Below are 21,765 nucleotides of genomic sequence, written 5' to 3' on the forward strand. Positions count from 1 at the left end.
GACTGAACGGTAAACCAACTGCATCTCCCGGTAAATATCTTTTAGCTGTTGAAATAATCCCCTAAAACACAACATCACTCACGCTGACTTGTTCCAGGTGACGTCCGAGAGGTTTGTGTCGACTTTACCGGCGAGAAAAGCTGCGAACAGTCAGCAAATAATCCGTTAATTTTACTAGTAGAGCTGGGAGTACTTTCAGATAGTGGTTTTTCGCTCCTGCCTGTTTCCCCCTTCTCGCTCCCTCTCGTCGCCTGTTCCTGCTTCCCCTCTTCACATCCAGCATTCCAATATGGCTGCTGCTTGGAGAGGGAGGGAGAGGGAGGAAAAGCCTGCCCTCAGGCACACAAAACAGTAACCAGCAACCCATCAATGAATGGATGTGTGTACTTGAAATGTTAGTGTTTGTAGCAAGTGTTTAGAACATCGTTAACATTTTTTGTTGTAACTTTTAGTAATATTGTAACAAATTCTACTTTAGGATGTCCGGCATTAAAAAAAAAAAAGGGTGAGCACCTCTATTAAAGCAGAAGTTTTGGCAGTTTGCTGGTCTGGAGCATTCAGGTGTGTATTAATACAATGCCAAGCAGGAAAGACATCAGCAACGCTCTAAGAGAAGCAACTATTGCTGGCCATTAATTTGGGAAGGGTTATAAGGTCATTTCCAAACCATTTGAAGTCCATCATTGTACAGTGAGAAATACTGTTCACAAGTGGAAAACATTCAAACAGCTTCTTCCCAGGACTGAATCTCCCAGCAAATTCATCCCAAAGTCAGACTGTGCAATGCTCAGAGAAACAGCAAAAAAAAAAAAAAACCCTAAAGCTACATCTCAGACTTTGCAGGCCTCAGTGAGCAGGTTAAATGTTAAAGTTCATGACAGTACAGTTAGGAAAAGAATGAATAAGTATGGTTTGTTTGGACAGTTTGGCAGCCAAAGCCTCTTCTCTCTGATAAGAACAGCACAATTTTGCAAAGGTGCATCTGAACAAAGCACAAGATTTCTGGAATAATGCCCTTTAGACAGACGAGACCAAAGTGGAGATGTTTGGCCATAAAGCATATCAGCACAAACATCTACTAACTGTCAAGCACGGTGGTGGAGGTGTGATGATTTGGGCTTGTTTTGCAGCCACATGACCTGGACACCTTGCAGTCATTGAATCTACCATGAACTCCTCTTCTAGAGACAATTGTGAGCCCATCTGACTGACAGCTAAGCTTTTTTGTAAATTGGGTAATGCAACAGGACAATGATCCGAAGCACAGCAAAACATCTCCAACAGAATAGCTGAAAAAGAAAAAAAACTCAAGGCACTGCAATGACCCAAAGTCCAGACCTCAACCTGATTGGGCAAAATTCCTCCAAAAAGATGTGAGACTGATAAAGTCATGTAGAAAGCAACTGCTTCAAGTTATTGCTGCTAATGACTGACTGTACAAGCAATTGACTCTCTGACAGAAGTCCCACCTACCTGCTGTCCAAACCTTGTGTTTGAGAAGCCAATCACAAAAATGTTAGTTTAAAAGGAGCAGACCTAGAACAGCCTTCAGCTACATACAGAGGATGACATGCTCCGAGGTCAGTATAAGATAAATAACAATTATACTGAGCTGTAAGTTATGCACAGCTATTCCACTATAGTCAAAAATAAAAAATGTATAGTCAAAATGAGCATAATAGGTTCCCCTTAAGGTAGCAAATGTCATAATCATTATAAAGAATGACTCTCCAGAGCAATACATGACTCTGTAATAAATTACAATAGAGTCTGTGGTGAGTTTCCCTAAGCAAAAACCACTTTACAGACACCTCAGAACTAACAGGTAACAGTTTCCGTTGTTAAGTAAAGCATCTGTTTGTTTTTTGTTGATTTGACACATCCTTTCTTAATCATTCTTTTGTAAAGGCTTTCTTGATAAAATGCCGTGACCCGGATTCGAACCGGGGTTGCTGCGGCCACAACGCAGAGTACTAACCACTATACGATCACGGCGAGGCGCCAGGTACACATACTAACGAGAAAGAATGCCAGATATACGGTTTCCAAGCAAGTAGTTTGCGACATGAAAAAAAAAATCGTATGGGAATACAAGCAGAATATAAAGCAAACCAATCACTCCTTCATCAATTACCAATATAATAGACATTTGTAAGTTGTTACAAATTTGCAATGAGCTCCACAGGTGATGTGGAGCCGACCAGGGGTTTTTATTCCCCTGGGGATCTGGGCAAAAGGTTCCCACCTTACCTCTGCAGTAGGTACTGGGTGTTGACTGTACATGTCTCTGATTGGTAAATAATGAATGTCAGAGCCTGCTGATTTATAAATCAAACCTAAGAACTTTTTGTCCATAGTCTTTTTCATTCATGGCGAAACTTCTTGAAAGGATTGCAGTTTGTAAAGCGTGTGCTCCTTGGTTTTATGTACTGGTTCAACTACAACATCTAGTGGTCACTAGTTTATATTACAGCAGTTTTATATAGAGTTTGAGTTTCCGTACAGTATATTTAGCTTTAATGGATAATTCAAATGTTTTATGTTCTCTGTTTATAGTGACTCCTGGATCAGCATTTCCAGGCACTAATCAGTTATTGTTTCTTTGGTTCTAACCAATAAAGAGAATGTGTAATTGACAGATATAGATATAGATCTAAGATACAAAGTGCACTAAAGTGAGCAGAACTCTGGGAAGTCCATATTATAGTCTAAAAGGATCTTTACACAGGCCATGTAAGCTGTTGGGAAAGTTCCCTGGTGTGTGAAATGGTTTATTTCTAGAACAACAGGGCAATCAAATGAGTCAGGTAAACAAACTGAGAAGATTATTTCAGCTGTGCTTTGTTGAATGGATATTATTGCTCCGATGAATGCCGTTACTGATTAACAGTGATCTTTGCTTTAAAAGGAGTGCCGTGACCCGGATTCGAACCGGGGTTGCTGCGGCCACAACGCAGAGTACTAACCACTATACGATCACGGCGTGCTACCAGCAAGGGTGCTGATCAAACGCCACCGCAGTGTTCACAGCTTAATCTTGTGCGTGGTTGTTGATTTAAATCCCATGATGATTTGTTGGTTGAGGTTCATTCTCTGTTAATAGTTTTACTTCCATCATCTGACACCTGCTGCGCCGCTTAAGTATTTCCTTCTCTCGCATTGACAAGGTAATAAGACAACTTCAGGGTCAAGAATGCGTCAGTAAATAAGAATGACAAGTATTTTTTTTTTAATCATTTGTCACTCTTTGTTATTTTATATCAATCAAACTAAATTAAACTATTAAAAATAAAGTTTTTCTCTGTTTATATTGTAATGGACGGCTTGCCGTCCACCTGCAGTACCTTGGCGGGCCGCCAAGAGGCCCCCAGACACAAATTTGAGAATCACCAGACATTGGTCCAGAAATGTAACATTTTCAGCATTTAATACATGTTCCACTTGATTATTTTTGATTATATTCTCATTTATTTGGGAGTAACACTATGTAGTAACTCTTACAATTCAATATTTCAAGACACCATAGGACAGGACAGGTGAGGCACCTGGTGTAGTGTTCTACAGCTGTAGTCCATCTCCTTCAAGGTTTGATTTGTTGTGCATTCAGTGACACTGTTCTGCGTACCTTGGTTGTAACAAGTGGTTATTTGGTACTCTGCGCTTTATTTAGTACTCTGCATTTTACCTGAAAATGTACAGCCTCTTTAAGAGGACCAATAAGAAACAGGATAATGCTTTGTTAAATAAAACGTTAAATTAAATGTTAAATAAATTAAACCATATATATATATATATATATATATATATATATATATATATATATATATATATATATATATATATATATATATATATCCTGTAAATAAAATTCCATGTTTTGAAGTTTTAGTTTTAGAATCTAATGGCAAATCAACCAAAACATGTCCCACACCTGGAGCTCAGTTATTTGTGTAACTAGCGGAGTGCCTGGGTGCACATTTGAGTTATTTGTTTCTAAAACTATGTTGAACCTACGACTTTACGTACATTATTCACCTGTAACTGAGCAAAGTGATTAAATGTGAGAGTGAAGTGAAGAACATAAAGTCTACTTTCGGATCATCTTCTCCACATGCTGTTTTGTCGCTCACCTCCTTGTATGCCTTCTCTCTCTTTCAGTATTTGCTCTCTCTGCTCTCTTGCTAACCTGGCATCCGAATGTCTTTAGTTAGCAGTGCGCACACTGAACGAATTTGGTGACGGTTATTTTTCAACATTAATGCCATGAACACATTACTGGAATGTGTGTCAAAAGCAGGTGTTAAAGTGAAAGTGTGTCATATTACTTTCTTGAAATATGCAATATGGACTTTAAAGTACCTGCACCGTCACACAGCTTGCAGAAAAAGCAAGAATGATGTGTACATTTACGCACGTGGCACAGTAAAGGTGTGTATAATAGTACATGGATACCTTGTCATGTGATAGTAAATAATGTTTGGTGTCCTTCTACACATTGTACAGTGATGCACACAGATTTCACTTTTATATGATGGAGAATCAGAATCAGAATCAGAATCAGAATCATACGGTTTTATTGCCATATGGGTGAACAGGTTCACAGCATTAGGAAATTGCTGCGGTACTTCGTGCTTACATAAAAAACAATAAGTATAAAAACTATAAGACAATGTTACAAATATACAAATTACAAATATACAGAGGTATTAGAACTATAACTATAACGCAATATTACAAAATATACAGTGCAGAGAATAATTAAAAGATAAAAGAATGTAAACTATAGTCCAGGAATATGTACATCAGTGCAAACAGACAGATGCATAAACATAGGTTCATCAGCGTTTGTGGAGGGTGGTGGTAACAGTCTTAGGGTTATGGTTCATGAGTCCAACAGCAGAGGGGAAGAAACTGTTCTTATGGCGGGAGTTTCTGGTCCGAATGGACCATAGCCTCCTGCCTGAGGGGAGAGGGTCAAAAGTCTGTGCCCAGGGTGAGAGTGGCCGGCTGTGATCCGACCTGCACGCCCCAGTGTCCTGGAGGTGTACAGGTCCTGGAGAGATGGGAGGTTGCAGCCAATCACCTTCTCAGCAGAGTGCACAACGCGCTGTAGTCTCTGTTTGTTCCTAGTGGTGGCTCCAGCGTACCACACAGTGATGGAGGAGGTAAGGATGGACTCGATGATGGCAGTATAGAACTGCACCATGGTCCTTACTGGCAAGTTGAATTTCTTCAACTGCCGCAGGAAGTACATCCTCTGCTGGGCCTTTTTGACGACAGAGGTGATGGTGGGCTCCCACTTGAGGTCCTGGGTGATGGTAGTTCCCAGGAAGCGAAATGAGTCCACTGTGGTGATGGGGGTGCCAGTCAGGATGATGGAGTAAGAAAACCCCAAGATACAGGCTGGAACTGGCAGAGAAAAGTTGGACCTGTTCTGAATCCAGTGGCGATACAACCAACACGTGTCAAATTTCAAAAGCTCAGTTGGAAGTTACAAATGAGACAAATGGTGATTGCAGCTTTGCCAATTGTCGCTTCACTACACACTGTACGAACGGCCGTGATCGTATAGTGGTTAGTTCTCTGCGTTGTGGGCGCAGCGACCCCGGTTAGAATCCGGGTCATGGCAGCAGCTGCGATTTTAAAGCATGATCCTGCGAAGGGAACAGCACTTCCTCACTCCTCACTTGTCACATATGGACAGGGTCCCTCTGCGTCACCCTTGGATGCGCTCGGTACCCTCCTTGCATCATTTATCAACGAGCAGAGTGCCCTCATTGATATAGAGCTCTCTCTGATTGACGACAGGAGAATACAGCGTCCATGTGTGACGAGTAAGGAGTGAGAACGTGTTAGATTGAGAGCAAAGCTCATGGTCCCGTTTGCCGGAAAGACCACCAATAAAAGCCAACTTAGAGCACTTTGTGAATTCCATAATTTAAGGTTTTCCAATTTGACATTCAGTTTTTGGTGGTTTATTTTTTGGTGTTGAAACCGCGAGTTTCTCCCGAGTAGAGTCCATGCTCTCATTATTGCCCCAAGTTAACAAGAGTGTCAAAATGTCAGAGGTTTCCTGAATGCATCCAAAAGCTTTCTGACCGGCTGCAGGAAGTGTTTTATTTTACACCTGCTCACTGAGAGGTGAAAAAGTTTCACTGTTATTTGCATCACAGTGCAAATCAACAAGCATTAAAACGGGAAAAACGCGATCAGTTAAAGGAAATACAAACTGGACTGTTTTTACTGTTGTTATACATACTTTCTGTAGTTTCCTCCGAAGGGGCACACCGAACCACTGTCTTAATGGCATACTTAAACTGTAGGGGAAAGTGGGGTGATTTGTGCCAGTGGGGAAGTTGTGTCACCCCCTGTTTCTAGGGAACCATAAAAGAAATTTGTCATGTGACCACACATTTTTGAAGAGTCAGTCATTTTACTCATCCTGTAAAGATGAGAGCCTCATTGCATGAGAAGTAAGCACATTTAACTTCAAAAAAATGTTTTTTGCCATACAAAGTAAAATTTCTATGATCAAGGTTTTTTGATTGTTGTGTCTGGACAGTTATAGACAAGTTTGAAAACATTCTACAAATGTTTTACTGCTTTGGTATGCTACGCTATAAGTCTATACAGCTAGCATTATGTTAGCTAAAAAATGCTGGATGATGCATTTTTTCCAAAAAGTTCGGGTTGGGGTGATTTGTGCCAGAGGGCCTGGGTTAAGTTGTGCCAGTGACACAACTCACCTCCACTATTATTTATTGTAATTGTACACTGTTTTATTTTTTTTTTTAAATCACTAAAACTATGTGACATTCTTCATTTTAGACCAAAAATAGAAATAGATCATAATGCCACAGAATTATAAGAGGAAGACAGGGCAGGGGTTCAACCAACTGCTCCACCAATTACCCAGTTCTGCTCATTTTGGACAACCATGAATCTCACATCTCACTGAAGGCAGTGACAACTGCTAAAGAAAATGGTGTTATGCTCACCCTGCCACCACACACAGCTTTCAACCTTTAGACAAAACAGTCTATTACTCAATGAAAACCTACTACAACAGTGCAATGGATGGATGCGCAGGTGATGGATGCTGATTTTTTCTTCATTTTTTCATTTTGAACTCAACTTTGTTCTGATGTGTTCATAGCGCTAGACCTCGCTTAAGAAAACTGACCTTTGATGTGCTCATGTGGTGCAATAGGGTTGTAGAAAAGTAGCCTTTGATGTTGTAAAATAACTTTAAATAAACCTTAAATGAGTCATTTTGTACTGTATTTGTCTAGCTTTTATAAAGCATTACAGTTTCTGTGATCAAAATATTGTGTTTTACTTCAATAATCAATGGCACAATTTACCCCAATGCATCATCTCCAAATGCACAACTTACCCCGCACCGGGGGCAAGTTGTGCCACAAGACCACTTTTTTTCAGAAAGCTGTATTTCTTAAATACCATATTTCAGATCCAAATTGATTGTTCCCAGGGATGCACCGCATTCTGAAATATATATATATATATTTTAGTTGGAAGCATTACTATCATGGTCTTGCTTTAAAGTCACTTTAAGTAAAAACTGGCACAACTCACCCCACTCTCCCCTATGCCTATTGCAACATAGAGATGCTGCCTCTTAAATTGTCGCTCAACAGCTGGTGAGCCATCCGTAGCGGTCCACGGTGGGGGTGGGAGAGAGGGAGAATTCCTTCCACAGAAGAATCCCCTGTAATGCGAGTGATAGTATGGGCTCTCTTACTTGTCTGCAAAGATGTTTTCTGCCCTTAAAATTACTGTAGCATTTATCAGAGATATGCAGTATTAATGTATTTTATCCAAAGGTGCGGACACTTTCTCTTTTGAGCACCACAAAATGGATTGTGGCAGGCAGTCTACTACATTTTAAAATTATACAGTCTATAAATTATTTGTAGAACTGGTGATAGAACATGATGTAATTAGTGTGCTTGTTTCAGTGGCTGCATCTGTATATTTCTCTTTCGCACAGGAGAAAACATGGTGTAAAATAACACAGTATATGTGTTTCATAATTGACTAAAAATTGTTAAAATTGTCAGACATGTCTGAAAAAGGGTATGAAATCTATCGATATGGTACATCCAAAGTGAAACCCAAAAACTGTTTCCAGAGAGAAGAGCAGCTAAAATATCAGTGAAATGACAGAAAATATGGGAGTATATAAAGACTGAGACCATGAGCACAAACTTCAGCTTTCTTTTATTCTGATTGTGTTTACTTAGCAAAAGAGTTGCTGTTGTCTGCAGAAAGGTTGCGAATAAATCCCACTTTGTCCCACACAAACACTGTTTTTTGTCCCACATTTAGTTTGTTGTGATCTTGTCATCCTATTAGGTGCATGTTGCTCACTTTTTAACATTTATGTGGGTTATTGTTGCAACGGCATTCTCTGGATGAAATGTATGTGTTGGGCATACTCTCCTCACAGAACATGAAACTCTCACAGACTGAAAGTTTTAGAAATATCTAGAAAAAAAAATGTCCAGTCACCCACAGTTTGATGCACTAAAGATTTATTTCAGTCCTTCATCTGAGACTATCAAGTCTCAGATGGTAACACATAGCAAAACAGACTTTAACAGTGTTAATTGGACTCTGATTCCTCCTGTTCTTCTGGCATTTGCGAAAGTGCCAGGACATCACGTGGCACGGTGTACTCGGCCAAATTGGGAAGTCCGGACACCACGCAACAGCTCAAGCCACGGCGGACAATCCCCATGTCACAGGCTGCGGACCACTCGTTGGTTATAACGTCATAATATTCGACACCGGAAATGGTGGTGAAACCGGTGACGCCCCGGCAACAAAGAGGCGGTTGTTGATAACTTCAATGCCAAAGTTTCTGCGGGGGGTCAACATAGAGGACACATTGTTCCACACGTTGGTGTCTGTGTTATAAACTTCAGCGGTGCGAAGATAATTGGTTCCATCAAAGCCACCGACCTAAAAGTAATTGATGGGTAAAATGATTAAATGCAATTGAAACCAGTTTCACAGCACCCTTGTAAGAAAGGGCACCTGCTCACAATACTTCTTTAGCTGCTTTTCTCATGTACTCCAGACAGTGACAGGAGAATTAAGTTGCAACATTGCCCAAAGTTGCCTTTTACATGTAGCAGACACCAGGAGATGGATTGCTCTAGGTCTGGTCTCACTACTGGAAATACTGTGATTGGTTTAGGGTGCTGCTTGGATAGAGTTAAAGCAGTTACCTGTGCTATACATACCAACTGCAGTAAGCTATTAAAACAGTGGCATCTATTACAGCTTGTTATTAAGAACAAAGATGAATAAACATGAAGAAAAAGTATTTATACTTTTACTTTTTCCGTATAAAAGTTTTACAACTCTTTTGCCTTTAGGGGGCAGAGAGGGGCACATTTGTCATAAAATGAATAATAAATGCATCAGAAACATGACTGATCAATTCAATTAATTTATAAAATGAGCTTGAATTGCTTCTCTGACGCTGTGGTCAGGAAAGAAATTCTGAGAGTTAATAAAAAACAAAATTAAGTTAGCAAAATCTGCGTTAGCCTAACCAGTGTAAGTCTTGCTTATGAAAGCACATCATAGATCTGATTTGTATGTTATGTGAGTGTCAGCAGTGTTTCATGTACTTACAGCAAAGACATGACCCGCATAGGCAATCACTCCTAGTCCCTTGCGGCGGTTGTCCATGTGGTTTATCATCGTCCACTGGTTTGTCTCGGCGCTGTAAAATTCAGCTGTGCCAGGCACTCGTTGCCATTATATCCTCCACAAATATAAATCTGAAACCAAAAAAAGGGGGGTATTCAGTATTTTCATTGTTATTCATATAAATGAAATAAAAATCAAATTTACAAAATTTGAGTGTCTCTCTGTAATAACATAATCCACACAAATATTTTAGAATCTCCCAAAACTTATTGTTATTTAAAAGGCTAATAATAAATGATTTCACGTTTTTTATATCAAAATTTGAGCTGGTATGATGGACTCCTGTGAGAAGTCTGAAATTAATTAAGAGTAGACATTCAACCACAAAAAGCTCAGGTTCAGGAATGCAAGCAAATAGCTGTAATTTATCATCTTAAATCAAAAAATATATAATTATGTGCTTCACTAGTTTTCTTGTTTCTTTTGTAAAACAGTAAATTTGAGAATTCATGAATAACAATAATTATATTTTAGTTTTAAATATTTTGATTAAAGAGCTCGTGCAAACTGGTGGATTAACCATTACAGAAACAGTAAAACATGATTTTGGTAATTACAGTATTGTCAGTTTAGGGCAGCTGACATAAACTTTATATCAGGTGATGGGCTAATAAATTTCCTGGCGTTATGTCACCCTGGAATTCATGTCCAGAAATGCAAAAGATGAGTTTGAGGTCAGTTAGAAATAATGTCTATATTTCACACTGTTTTATTTTTTTAAATGTAGGAAATTGTAACAAATGTTTATGCTACAAGTTTATGTTAAAAATATAAAAAGGGTATTGATTAGTACCAGATTTTCAAGCTTTTAAATCTGAATGAGGGCGTTGTGATTAAAAACTGAATTGGATTAGAAATCTCAAATCTGATATAAGTGAAGCAGGAAGTAGGTCTTATGTTTTTCACTACCTTCTCGCTGTTATAGTTTGTGCATTAAAAAGCTTAACTTTTACACCATCAGCATAACAATGAACACTATGTAGTTTTGTTTTGTTTGTGACTCCTCTTGTACCTCTGGTCACTAGGGAAAAATGTTTATTCCCTGACTGGTTGGCAAGTGATTGCTGGAAGTTGTTGCTAGCATGAATCGGCACAAAGTGGGTGCTGCACAGCAAACCTTTTGTGGTTGTTTTGGTCACTAGCAGATTGCCACAGGCACCAGGAGTTTCTTTGGAAGATGCTGACTTACCTGCAAATGCTCTCAAACTACTTGCTGTAGTTTGCCAGCAACCACTCAGCACTGCCAGCAAACACTTACTAACCAATTGTGGAATACACATTTGTACCTTACAACTGATGATTGCCATATGGTTGCTGACAGATTTCTAGGTCTGTGTGAATTTCTCACCCGGTTGTTAAGTGTTGTGCAGCTGGCATCGCTCCTCTGTTCATGCATTGGTGCAATAAGAGTCCACTGGTTGGTTTCGGGTTGATAGCGCTCTGCAGTGTTGAGTTGTCCTTCTCCATCATAGCCCCCCATGGCATAGATGCACCCATTTAGCACAGTCACGCTTACATAGCAGCGCCGGACGTGCATTGGTGCCACCTCGTCCCAGGTGCGAGTGGTCAGGTCAAATCTATGCACGGTGCTGAAATGCTCCACTCTGTCGCAGCCACCAATGCAGTAGACATACCCATTGAGGAAGGCAGCTCCATTGAAGGCACGAGGACGCTGAGATTGTTTGAAATGTTGAGCCAGCGGTCAGCCCGGTAATCATAGGCCTCGATGACATTAGTTGGATCACCGCCACTCCAGCCCCCGATGGCTAGCAGGATGGAATGAGGCAGGCGGGACGAGCAAGCGGGTCATAGAAGCCAGACTCACCGGGTCTGCTGGATCTAATATCATGTATGGCTCTGGTGGCCTCAACAGCCATGGATCGGCATTCAGAATTGCTGCTCACCAGCTCATTAGACAGCACATTTTGCCTTAGGTACTCTACAGTCATCAGTCTCAGACGAACCTACACATAGAATACAAAATATGACTTAGTAACACTTAATTTTAAGTACCTTATGTTTCAGCAAACTCAAATCTCTTTTGCATGTTTGAGACTATACATGAAAAGCCTAAAAATCTGTCATCATGACAACTGATACAGTATATGGACAAATGCACTAGCCCACCAATGCATTACACCTACAGGAGCTGCTCGGCCATGGAAATCTATACCACAAAGCTCCTGACACATAGTTTTTGCACTGATGTTAATGCCAGAAGAGATTTGTTGACTTTTATTCACTATGCATCTCAGCACTCAGCATCCCTGCTCTAAAGTAGTCTGACACTTCCTAGCTGAGTTGCTGTGGTTCATAAATGCTTGCACTTTGCAAAAATCCCACTTACAATTGATCATGGAATATCTAGGAGGGAAGAAATTTCACAAACTGACTTGTTGAAATGGTGGTGTCCTCCTACAGCACCATGCTCAAATTTGGTGCGTCTTTTAGAACAAACTACTCTTTCACAAATGTTTGCAAAGGCAGACGTCATGGCTAGGTGCTTGGTTTTATACACCTGTAGTGATTTAGAAGTCATGTTTTGTGTTCGTGATACAGAAACACAAAAACAACCAGTAAAGCCCCTCAGGGTTGATATTTCATAGAAAAGGTGGTACCATAATGAACTTTACAAAAACAAGCAAACTTAAAATTTAAATAGTTTTTTTAGTTTTATGTTTGGCTGCTCTTTTCAGCAATTCTAGAGTTGAGGGGAATGCCTGAAACAGGCATTCAGTGCAGCTTAGAAAGAACAGGGCATAAAGTGGAGAAAGAAAATAGTATAAAATCACATTACATATACAGGTCTTCCTATTCTGCTTTAACCTGTACATGTGTTCACTCTTGACTGATAAGTTAAGTTGCTTGTTATTTATCGCTTTGCAAGAGAAGACAAACTCATGAGCTTGAAAATAAAGTGCAGCAGAACTCCAGATGTTAAAGCATCCTTAAACCCAGATTGACTTAGATTGACTCAACTTGACTAATGTGGCCTTACTGCATTGATTTCTTTTTTTTTTTTTTTTTTTAAACAAATGTCTGGATAACACTATCACTAAAATCCTGAAGCACTGAGTCCAATATAATATAGTAATGGAAGGTAATACCTTAGGCAACAGAGTGGAAATGTGTTGCTCCCGTTCTGCAGGTGCATGGGCGATCCACTTAATCACAGCTTCATACACAGTGTCCTCCTGGACATCGAGGTGATCATTATCAAGGATATCGGCAAGTTCCTCCACAGTGAGGTTTAGGAACTCCTCCTCTGCAACAACCTGCAAAGTGGTTGAGGATGTATTGGTAGGCCCTGGCACGCAGTTCGGGGAAAAAGGATATGGTTGTGAACTGCCAGATGCCAACGCAGTTCTCTGGGCAGAGCTGCTCCCCAAGGAAGTCACAGCAGATTTTTACGAGGTCCATTACCTTGAATCGATTGGCTGCTAGCAGAAGTTCTTGTACATTGTCCTTCGTCACGGAAACTGAGCCAGTGTACGCAAAGTCAATGATGAGTTCATCATGTCAGGAGACAGGCCAGGTATTTTGAAGACCTTCTGGTCTGGGGCGGTCCAGCGTGTGAAGTAAGCCCTGAGGGTAGAGAAGGAGACACAGCAGAGAATTTGAAAAAGCATGAAGACAACAAGACAGTAAATGATGTCATGTACAAGTAGCTTTAAACCACAGCACAGCTATAGACCCAAGGGCACTGTGATCATGAATACTCAAACTGAGGAGTTGCTGAGGCTCAGATATCAGTAACTATGACAGTATTGTAATACTGACCATAATGTCCACACACCAATGACTGATGTGCTATTCTATCAAGGTTGGGATCATTGCAATGGTGAATATGAAGCTGTTGCCAATTGTAGCCCCAAACTATGGCAGAGCCTCTACTGTGCCTGTAGACACTCACTGTTGTACCTCTGGCATTACCTCCCTTGTACATATTGACGATGATTTAAATAAAAAATTTCAAATTCAAATTCATCATTCCATGAAACTTGTTACCACTGATTTTCAGTTGTGTAATTTGGTACACCTCAGCCTTTTCTCCCTGTTTCCCTTCCTTAACAATGGCTTCTTGACAACCACCCTTTATAACCACCATTATAATTCTGATTTCTTACACCTCATAACAGTATACAGTTTTTCAGTACGAATACTTGATGGCTTTGTATTATTGAAAACATGAATGAGAATGAAGACCAAATACAAAGCAAATATTACTGCCACTGCTATTTAAATTTACCATTTTTTTACTGTGAAAAAAGTTTAAATAGCAGTGTTTTGGTGGGTTTTTGTTGGGTAGCTGCCATCCACAATTTAGCACTGCTCCCCATTTCTTCTGTACACTGAATGTGGGGCCATCGTGTATCAGAAGCAGCTTCAACAGGAAAAATAAAAGTCTGCTATATTTTAAGTGTCATACTGAGTGTATTTTTTTTTTTTTGCACAGCATAAACAAGTATTGTTTTATTTTTAAAATTAGTCTGTTATTACTATTAGTACTTTATAATTCGTCTGCAGAATGGAACAGAATGATTTCTGTGTGAATCAAACTGGATAAGACATTAACTAACTTTAACTTAACTTAAAGTTAACAGTCTGAATTTAGTTCATACAATCACCAAATTCTTCACAGTGTTATTTAAATGGGACATTTACTGAGCTAGTAGCTGGGGCTGTGTGGAGGTAAACATGCAACCTGCATTGCTGGCAAATGAGTTATGAGTTATCTTTTGGGTATATTTGTCAGTTCACTGTTCACATTTTTTTTTTTTTTTTTTTTTTTTTTAAAGCCTGTCATGTCTGGTAGATCTTGCAAGCAGAACTGTGATCTGAATGCGTTGTTGTGCCAAACATATTTGCTATTTCAAGATGAGCTCTATAGGTTCTCAATAGGCTCTTCTTGTTGATGTTTTAACCCTTTATTTTATTTATCTGAGTTATTTTTCCACATACTATGTAACAGCCAGAGCTGACAGGCTGAAGAAGAGGAAAATAAAGAGAAGAAAAAGGGAGAGAGAAAGGGAGCAAAAAAAAAAGGGGAAAGAGCACAAGTCTATTAATCAGATACTTCATCACTTTAACATATAAAAAATACTATCAATACTTGCAAAAATAAATTTGTGTGTGAAAAACAAAACTAACAAAGCATGTTACGCACACCAACAATTTTGTTGAGTTGTGATTGAGTGGGCGTTTGTGTCTGTGTCATGTTTGTGTCTGTGTCATGGAACGTACTTACCAATGAGGGCAAAACGCTGCAGCTCCACCCATCAGAAGCCAGAGGCAGGTACGGAAAGCCCCCGGAACCCCAGGCCACCAGCAGCCCACCAAGAGCCAGGAAGACCCCCGGCCACTCAGTCCAAAGACAACCGCACACCTACCCCAGCAGACGGGAGAGGGTGGTCTCAGACGGAGCCCCCCCAGTTGAGGAGCGAGGGCTCCAGGGAACCCAAGGCGATGAGAAGCCAGCCCCCCCCAGCGGCCCGCCCCCTGCACTGGCCGGCGGCAGGCTCCCGGGCCCACGGCCCCCAAGGACCGCCCGACCCTCCCCAGAGCCCCCCCCACGCCGAAGAAGCCAACGCAGCCCCGCACCGCACCCCAAGGGGGGCAGGCCAGCACCCACGCCAGAACACCCAGCCCCACCCAGGAACCCCGAGGCACCCCCATCCCAGGGGGGTAGGGGGGAGGCAACCAGCAAGGAGCGGCCAGGAGGCAAGGCACAAGGCCCAGACCCAGGTCCAGCCATACATACAAACACACCCAGACACCCGTGTACACATTTATACACAGATACTCATACATGCCCATACATACTTACCCACACACAGATATGCCATACATACACATTCACTCACCCACCCATACTCACGGAGACGGTGACAAATACACAAAGACACACATTCATCCATAGCTACCCACCCTCTGAAGACGGGGCAAGTGGAAACCACCCCAGGGCCAACAGCGACCCCAGGACGCCACCAGCCCGGTCCCCAATGAACCACCCGACCCCTACCCCGGGCGAGACGCAAGAAATCGGGGTGTAAGATGACCCATCCACCCCTCCTCCTCCCCAACTTGTAGGTCTATGTGTTAATGTTTGTGAGTGAATGAGGTGTATGGGGTGCAGTTAAAATTGAGGGGACAGTTATGCCACAAGCGCCAACTGTTGGTCGTCAGCGCTTGCCCACACTGCCCCCCAAAACCCTCCATGTCTAAAGTGCAAATAGAATTTGGAGACAGACAGTGACGAGGATCCGAGTGGGGCCACCTCAGCGGCCCATCTCATCAACCTCTGAGTAACATGCCTGCCCCAAAGGTCCTATGTGTATCAGGTTGTAAGTGTGTATGTGTTGTGAGTTATAATGACTAAAGTGCAATTAAAACGGAGAGGCAAGTGGTGGTGCAGCTCTCCACGTGGCCTCTCCATCCTACATCTGTGAGTGATGTGTATTCTGTGTGTGTGTGTGTGTGTGTTTGTGTATGGGGAGGGGGAGGGGGGGGGCATATGACCAGGAAGAATCCTGGAAGAAGAGAGCCAGCTGTCCGCTGGCTCAATAGGCACCCCGACCTCCCACACCCCAGCACAGGGCAGGGGGAGGTGAGCCCGGGGCCGCGGTGACAGCATCCCGGAGCACTGCAGCACCCGAGGTTGGCGCCCTCGCCCCCACTGCAGAGGGCGGCCCGCTCCTCCTAGATGCCCATTCACTCAACAATAGACACAAACAGGCGACAGGACATACTGGCCTGGGCATGGAAATGCAGTGCCCAGTCCCCCCCACCCACCCCACCGCGGCCCCATCCCCCACCCCACCCCCCCGCAATGCCGGCACCCCCGGGCCCCAAAAGCGTAGACCGGACATCCCGACGTCCGGCCAACCCCCCCCCCCCGGCGGCGCGGCCGGGACAGCAGCGGCCCCCCCCCGCGCCTGGGGGGGCCCACCGGGAGCCGGCGCGGCCCCAGTGCCGGGGCCCCAGACCCCAGCCCCCAAGCCACACAGGGAAGACCAGCCAACCGACCGAGGGCCGGCACCACCCCCCCAAGCACCCCGCCCACACCCAGGACCGAAGGCAGCACCATCCAAGCCCCCACCACCATCAACCAGGACAGGCACACAGACATCACCAGAAGGTCGCCCCAGGACCCAGCCTCAGGAGGCTACCAGCTACCCAGGCCCCCGGAGTCCCCCCCCCACCCCCACAAAGCACATCAGGAGCAGAGCCCGCAGCCCACCACCCCCACTAAGTAATGGAGCTGAGCAGTGGGAACCAAAGAGAGTCAAATTCCTCCAATTTGTTTTTAGAAGAAGCAGACATTCTCTCTAAACTAACATGATCTACTAATAAATTTCTGTACTGAGTAATACATAGTTTATTTTTTGTCTTCCAGTTCATGAGGATCATCTTCTTAGCGATGCACAAGGCAGTAAGAACTATGTGTGATATATTTAACTCCATAATTAATTCACTGACATCACCTAAGATGCATAGTCTGGGGGAAGTTGGGATACGACAGCTAAACCATGTGGATAGATCTTCACAAATCCTCTGCCAAAATCTCTGAACTGGTACACAAGACCACAGAGCGTGTAGATGATTATCCTCTGAATTGCTTGTACAGTGGGTGCATATGTTTGAGTGTGTAAGGCCCATTTGGAACATCCTTTGTCCAGTGTAGTATGTTCTATGGAGAATCTTATATTGTACAAGTTGTATTTGGGGTCTTTTAGTCATTTTGAAGATATTTAAACATATTTCTGTCCATAAATTTTGATCCAGGTTGACAGAAAGATCACGCTCCCATTTTGTAATTGGGAGGGAAACTGAATCATCAGTTTTTATTAATAATTTATATAATTTTGATAACAATTTTGGGGTACAGAGGTTAAGAAATTCTGTTACCCAAGTAGGCATTTCTAGATTCAATTGATTAAGGTTAAATCTTCCCTGTAGGACGGACTTAACTTGTTGATATTCCAGAAATCTACCGTTGCCAATTCTATATTTTGATATAAGTTCTTGGAACGTGATAAAATTTCCATCTTGGATAATATGTTCTAAGTTATTTATACCCTTATCACGCCATAACGGAAAATTCAGCATTTTCTTTTTCTGACAAATATCTGGATTGTTCCAAATGGGTGTTAGTTTACAGGGGATGAGTGAAGACTTAGTTATTTTTAAAAATTCCCACCAGGCTGTCAGAGAGGTATTTATACTAAGGACTTTATAGCAGTTATGATGTTTAATACTGGAACTAATGAAAGGTAAATCTGAGATTTTTATTTTTCCACAAAACGCCTGTTCTAGATCCAGCCATGGGTTGTCTAATGAATTGGATTTGATCCACTTTGAAATATACTGCAATCTACTGCTTAAGAAATAGTAATAAAAGTTTGGTAATTCTAGACCTCCACTGTGTTTTGGCTTTTGTAAAGTTTTTAAGCTTATTCTTGACGGTTTGTTTTTCCATAAAAATTTTGAGATGTTTGAATCTAGTGACTTAAACCAAGGAAGAGTAGGTTTATTAGGGATCAATGAAAATAGATAATTAATTTTTGGTAAAACCATCATTTTAATGGCAGCAACTCTCCCCATGAGTGATATAGGTAAACTGTTCCAATGTGTGAGATCATCCTCTATTGTTTTTAATAAGGGGATATGATTTAATCGTACCAAGTCTGAGAGCCTGGCGGAAAAATTTATGCCTAAATATCTAATATTTCCTGACTTTAGTGGGGTCCTAGAGGTTCTCTGGAAATTACAATTCAGAGGCAAAACTGTTGATTTACTCCAATTGATAGAGTAATCAGATATAGATGAGAACTTATCTATCAGTGTGATAGTCTTCAAAAGAGAGCCTTGTGAATTCCCAAGGAAAAGTAATACATCATCAGCATAAAGGCTAAGTTTATGGTCCATATTTTCAGTTTGAATCCCTTTAATATTTACATTTTGACGGATTGCTGCTGCTAGCGGCTCAATGAAAATTACAAAAAGAGAGGGAGAGAGTGGGCAGCCCTGCCTAGTGCCCCTCTGCAGACTGAAACTTTGTGAAATGAGATCATTTGTCCTAACACGCGCATTCGGAGAGCTGTGTAGTGTTCTGATCCAGTTTATAAAGGATGAACCAAATCCAAATTTTTGCAGAACTGCTAGTAAGAATTTCCAATTTACCCGATCAAATGCCTTCTCTGCATCTAAAGACACGATTGTCCTCTCTAATTTGTTAATAGAACAATAGTCTATTATATTTATCAGTCGACGTGTATTATTGGCGAGTGCCGACCCTTGATAAAGCCTGTTTGATCTGGATGTACAATAAATGGAGTAATACTTTCTAATCTTTTGGCAAGGGCTTTGCAAATTATTTTAAGATCTACATTAATGAGAGAGATTGGCCTGTAGCTGAATGGGAGTGTGGGGTCTTTGCCTGGTTTAAGAAGCAGGCTAATGTTAGCAGAGTTTAAGGTTGGAGATAAGATGTGGTCATTCTGAATCTGAGTTACCATTCTGAAAAAAATGGGAGCTAGCTCAGACCAAAATTCTTTATAAAACTCGGCTGGAAAACCATCTGGGCCTGGGGCTTTATTATTTGGGAGATGCTGTAGGGCTTCACTAAGTTCAGACAATGAAAGAGGTAAATCCAGAGCTGCAGCCTGGCTGTCATTTAGTTTTGGTAGATTTATATTATTGAAATTCTTCAATTTCAGTATCAGATGGGTTAATCTGTGGTGAATATAAGGCTTCATAGAAGTCTTTGAAAGAGTTATTTATTTGTGGTGGGTCATGAGTAATAATACCAGTCGAGTCTTTAATAGAAAAAATAGCTGTTTTTCTTTATTCAGTTTTAATTGCTTGGCCAGGAATTTTCCAGATTTATTTCCATGCTCAAAGTTTTCCAAACGCAGCCTCTGCAACATAAATTGTGTCCTTTTATCAATTATTTCATTTAGCTCCAGTTTCAGTTTCCTTAGGCTGATAATTGTATGTTCTTGTGGTGAAGCGGCATAGGCAGTTTCTAAAGATTTAATTTTTTGTTCTAATTCTAACACAAGTGCTTTTTCTTTATTTTTCCTATGCGAGCAGTAAGATATTATTTTGCCCCGCATTACTGCCTTTCCTGCTTCCCAAAGAACACATGGTGATATTCCTGGAATATCATTATATTCTAAGTATGCTGACCATTCCTTTTTGAAATAATTAATAAAATCTTCTTCTTTAAGTAATGATGTATTAAATCTCCAGTTCCTGATTGGTGGTGTGACTCTTTTCTGTGTCAGAGACATAGACACCGGTGCATGATCGCTAATAGTGATAGGGTGAATCTGAGTGTCTGTGATATCCATCATTATGGAGCTGCTAACTAAAAAGTAATCTAAGCGGGAATGAGATTTGTGTACTGGTGAGAAAAAACTATAATCTCTCAAAGTAGGGTGATGTGAACGCCAAGCATCGCAAAGACCAAAATCCTTCATGTACTGTTTAAGAATGTCTGCAGACTGCCAGTTCCTCTGACTCACTGCTGTACTGAGCCTGTCAATATCTGCATTAAGTACCAGGTTGAAGTCTCCTCCTATTACAAGTGTGGTGTCAGAGTGATCTGAGAGTGAAGTGAACAAAGCATGAAAGAAGGAGGGGTCATCAACATTTGGTCCATATATACTAGCAATACATAAATCTGTATTCTGTATAGATAAATTAAGTATTATAAATCTACCTTCACTGTTCACATTTTTATCAGAAGTGTTCCATGATTTAACATGTTCCTTTAGTTCACTTGTTGACACTGTTCCCAGACTCAGATCATAAATTACATTTTTTCAGGACATAAATCCATCAGTTTTCCCTTGTTATCAAGTAAGCAACTTACCGGAAATACGGACTACAGTTACAGAGGATGATCTTGTGGACTGGAAATTCGACAATCCACTTTGAGAAATGCATCACAAAATATTCTCTCAATACGGAGCTCATTATAGATCGAGTTTGACATATTTGAAGGCTGCTCTTTATCGTTCATTTTAAGTTTTGATGCTTTTTGTTTGTCTCTTGTTGGATGAGTTAGTACAGAGTTTTGAATGTTGTCAAACTTCACTGTGGGATTCTGGAATGGAAGCTTATGACATTATAATGACCTGAAAGCAGTTATGTTGAAAAATAGTTTTGAAGTGTATGTTTTTATTAAAAATATTAGTCTTTTATTTGCTTAAAAGCATCATTTAATTTTGTCTTAATGTATTGCACATGAGCCTCACAGAGGGTTGAAGTGCACTCTGTATGTCTTGGTCCACCAAAATAAGCACTTGTGGGAGCAGATAAAAGCTGATCAATTTATGAATTGCAGTAACTTATATATGCATTTTTTCAGATTTTTTTTTTAAAGGTATACATTTTTAGTTCCATGTGTTGGGTTTGTTCTTTACTGAGTTTGCAGTTGCTGGGGAGGTGCTGTACTGTTCACTGTCACAATTTTCCTGTCCTTTGCCTTGTAGCACAAGCCAAAATATTTGTTACCGTATTTTCCAGAGTATAAGTCGCACTTTTTTTCATAGTTTGGCTGGGGGTGCGACCTATACTCCGGAGCGACGTATATGTGACATTTATAACACATGAACCAAAATACTCCAGCCACTTGACATCTCCGTGAACTGCAGCTTTAAGGCAGTCTTGCATAACCTGTGGGCGCAGTGGATGATGGATGGAGAGCACAGCTTAACGGCAACTGGGAGAATGCGCCACCCAACTTTCCTGGAAGTCATTGGATGGATCAAGAAAACATGGGCTTCAGTGACAAACCATCCTGTTGGGATTCAGAAAGGCTGGAATAATTGGAACTGCAGCTGACGACGAGTCTGACTAACGCGACACAGAAGAGGAAGCGGCGCTTCGTCTACGGAGTGTACGGAATTGTTTAGAAGTGACACCGAGGATGAAGAATTCAATGGATTGATGGTTTGGTTAACTTGTTAGTATGTTCTTTATGCTATGGTTATCTGAATAACTTAATGTTAC

At 41.2% G+C, this 21,765-nt stretch overlaps 2 non-coding genes and 1 pseudogene across 2 annotated transcripts; all 3 read right to left on the reverse strand.

Moving 5' to 3' along the window:
- Nucleotides 1-1,923: 1,923 nt before the first annotated feature.
- trnah-gug (transfer RNA histidin (anticodon GUG)) lies at nucleotides 1,924-1,995 on the reverse strand. The gene has a single exon. It is a non-coding gene; the product is annotated as a tRNA-His (tRNA).
- A 916-nt stretch (nucleotides 1,996-2,911) lies between these two features.
- trnah-gug (transfer RNA histidin (anticodon GUG)) lies at nucleotides 2,912-2,983 on the reverse strand. The gene has a single exon. It is a non-coding gene; the product is annotated as a tRNA-His (tRNA).
- A 5,643-nt stretch (nucleotides 2,984-8,626) lies between these two features.
- LOC115775570 (kelch-like protein 10) lies at nucleotides 8,627-20,773 on the reverse strand (annotated as a pseudogene).
- Nucleotides 20,774-21,765: the final 992 nt, after the last annotated feature.

This window comes from Archocentrus centrarchus, unplaced genomic scaffold (genome assembly GCF_007364275.1).
Source record: "Archocentrus centrarchus isolate MPI-CPG fArcCen1 unplaced genomic scaffold, fArcCen1 scaffold_189_ctg1, whole genome shotgun sequence".
Taxonomy (NCBI): domain Eukaryota; kingdom Metazoa; phylum Chordata; class Actinopteri; order Cichliformes; family Cichlidae; genus Archocentrus; species Archocentrus centrarchus.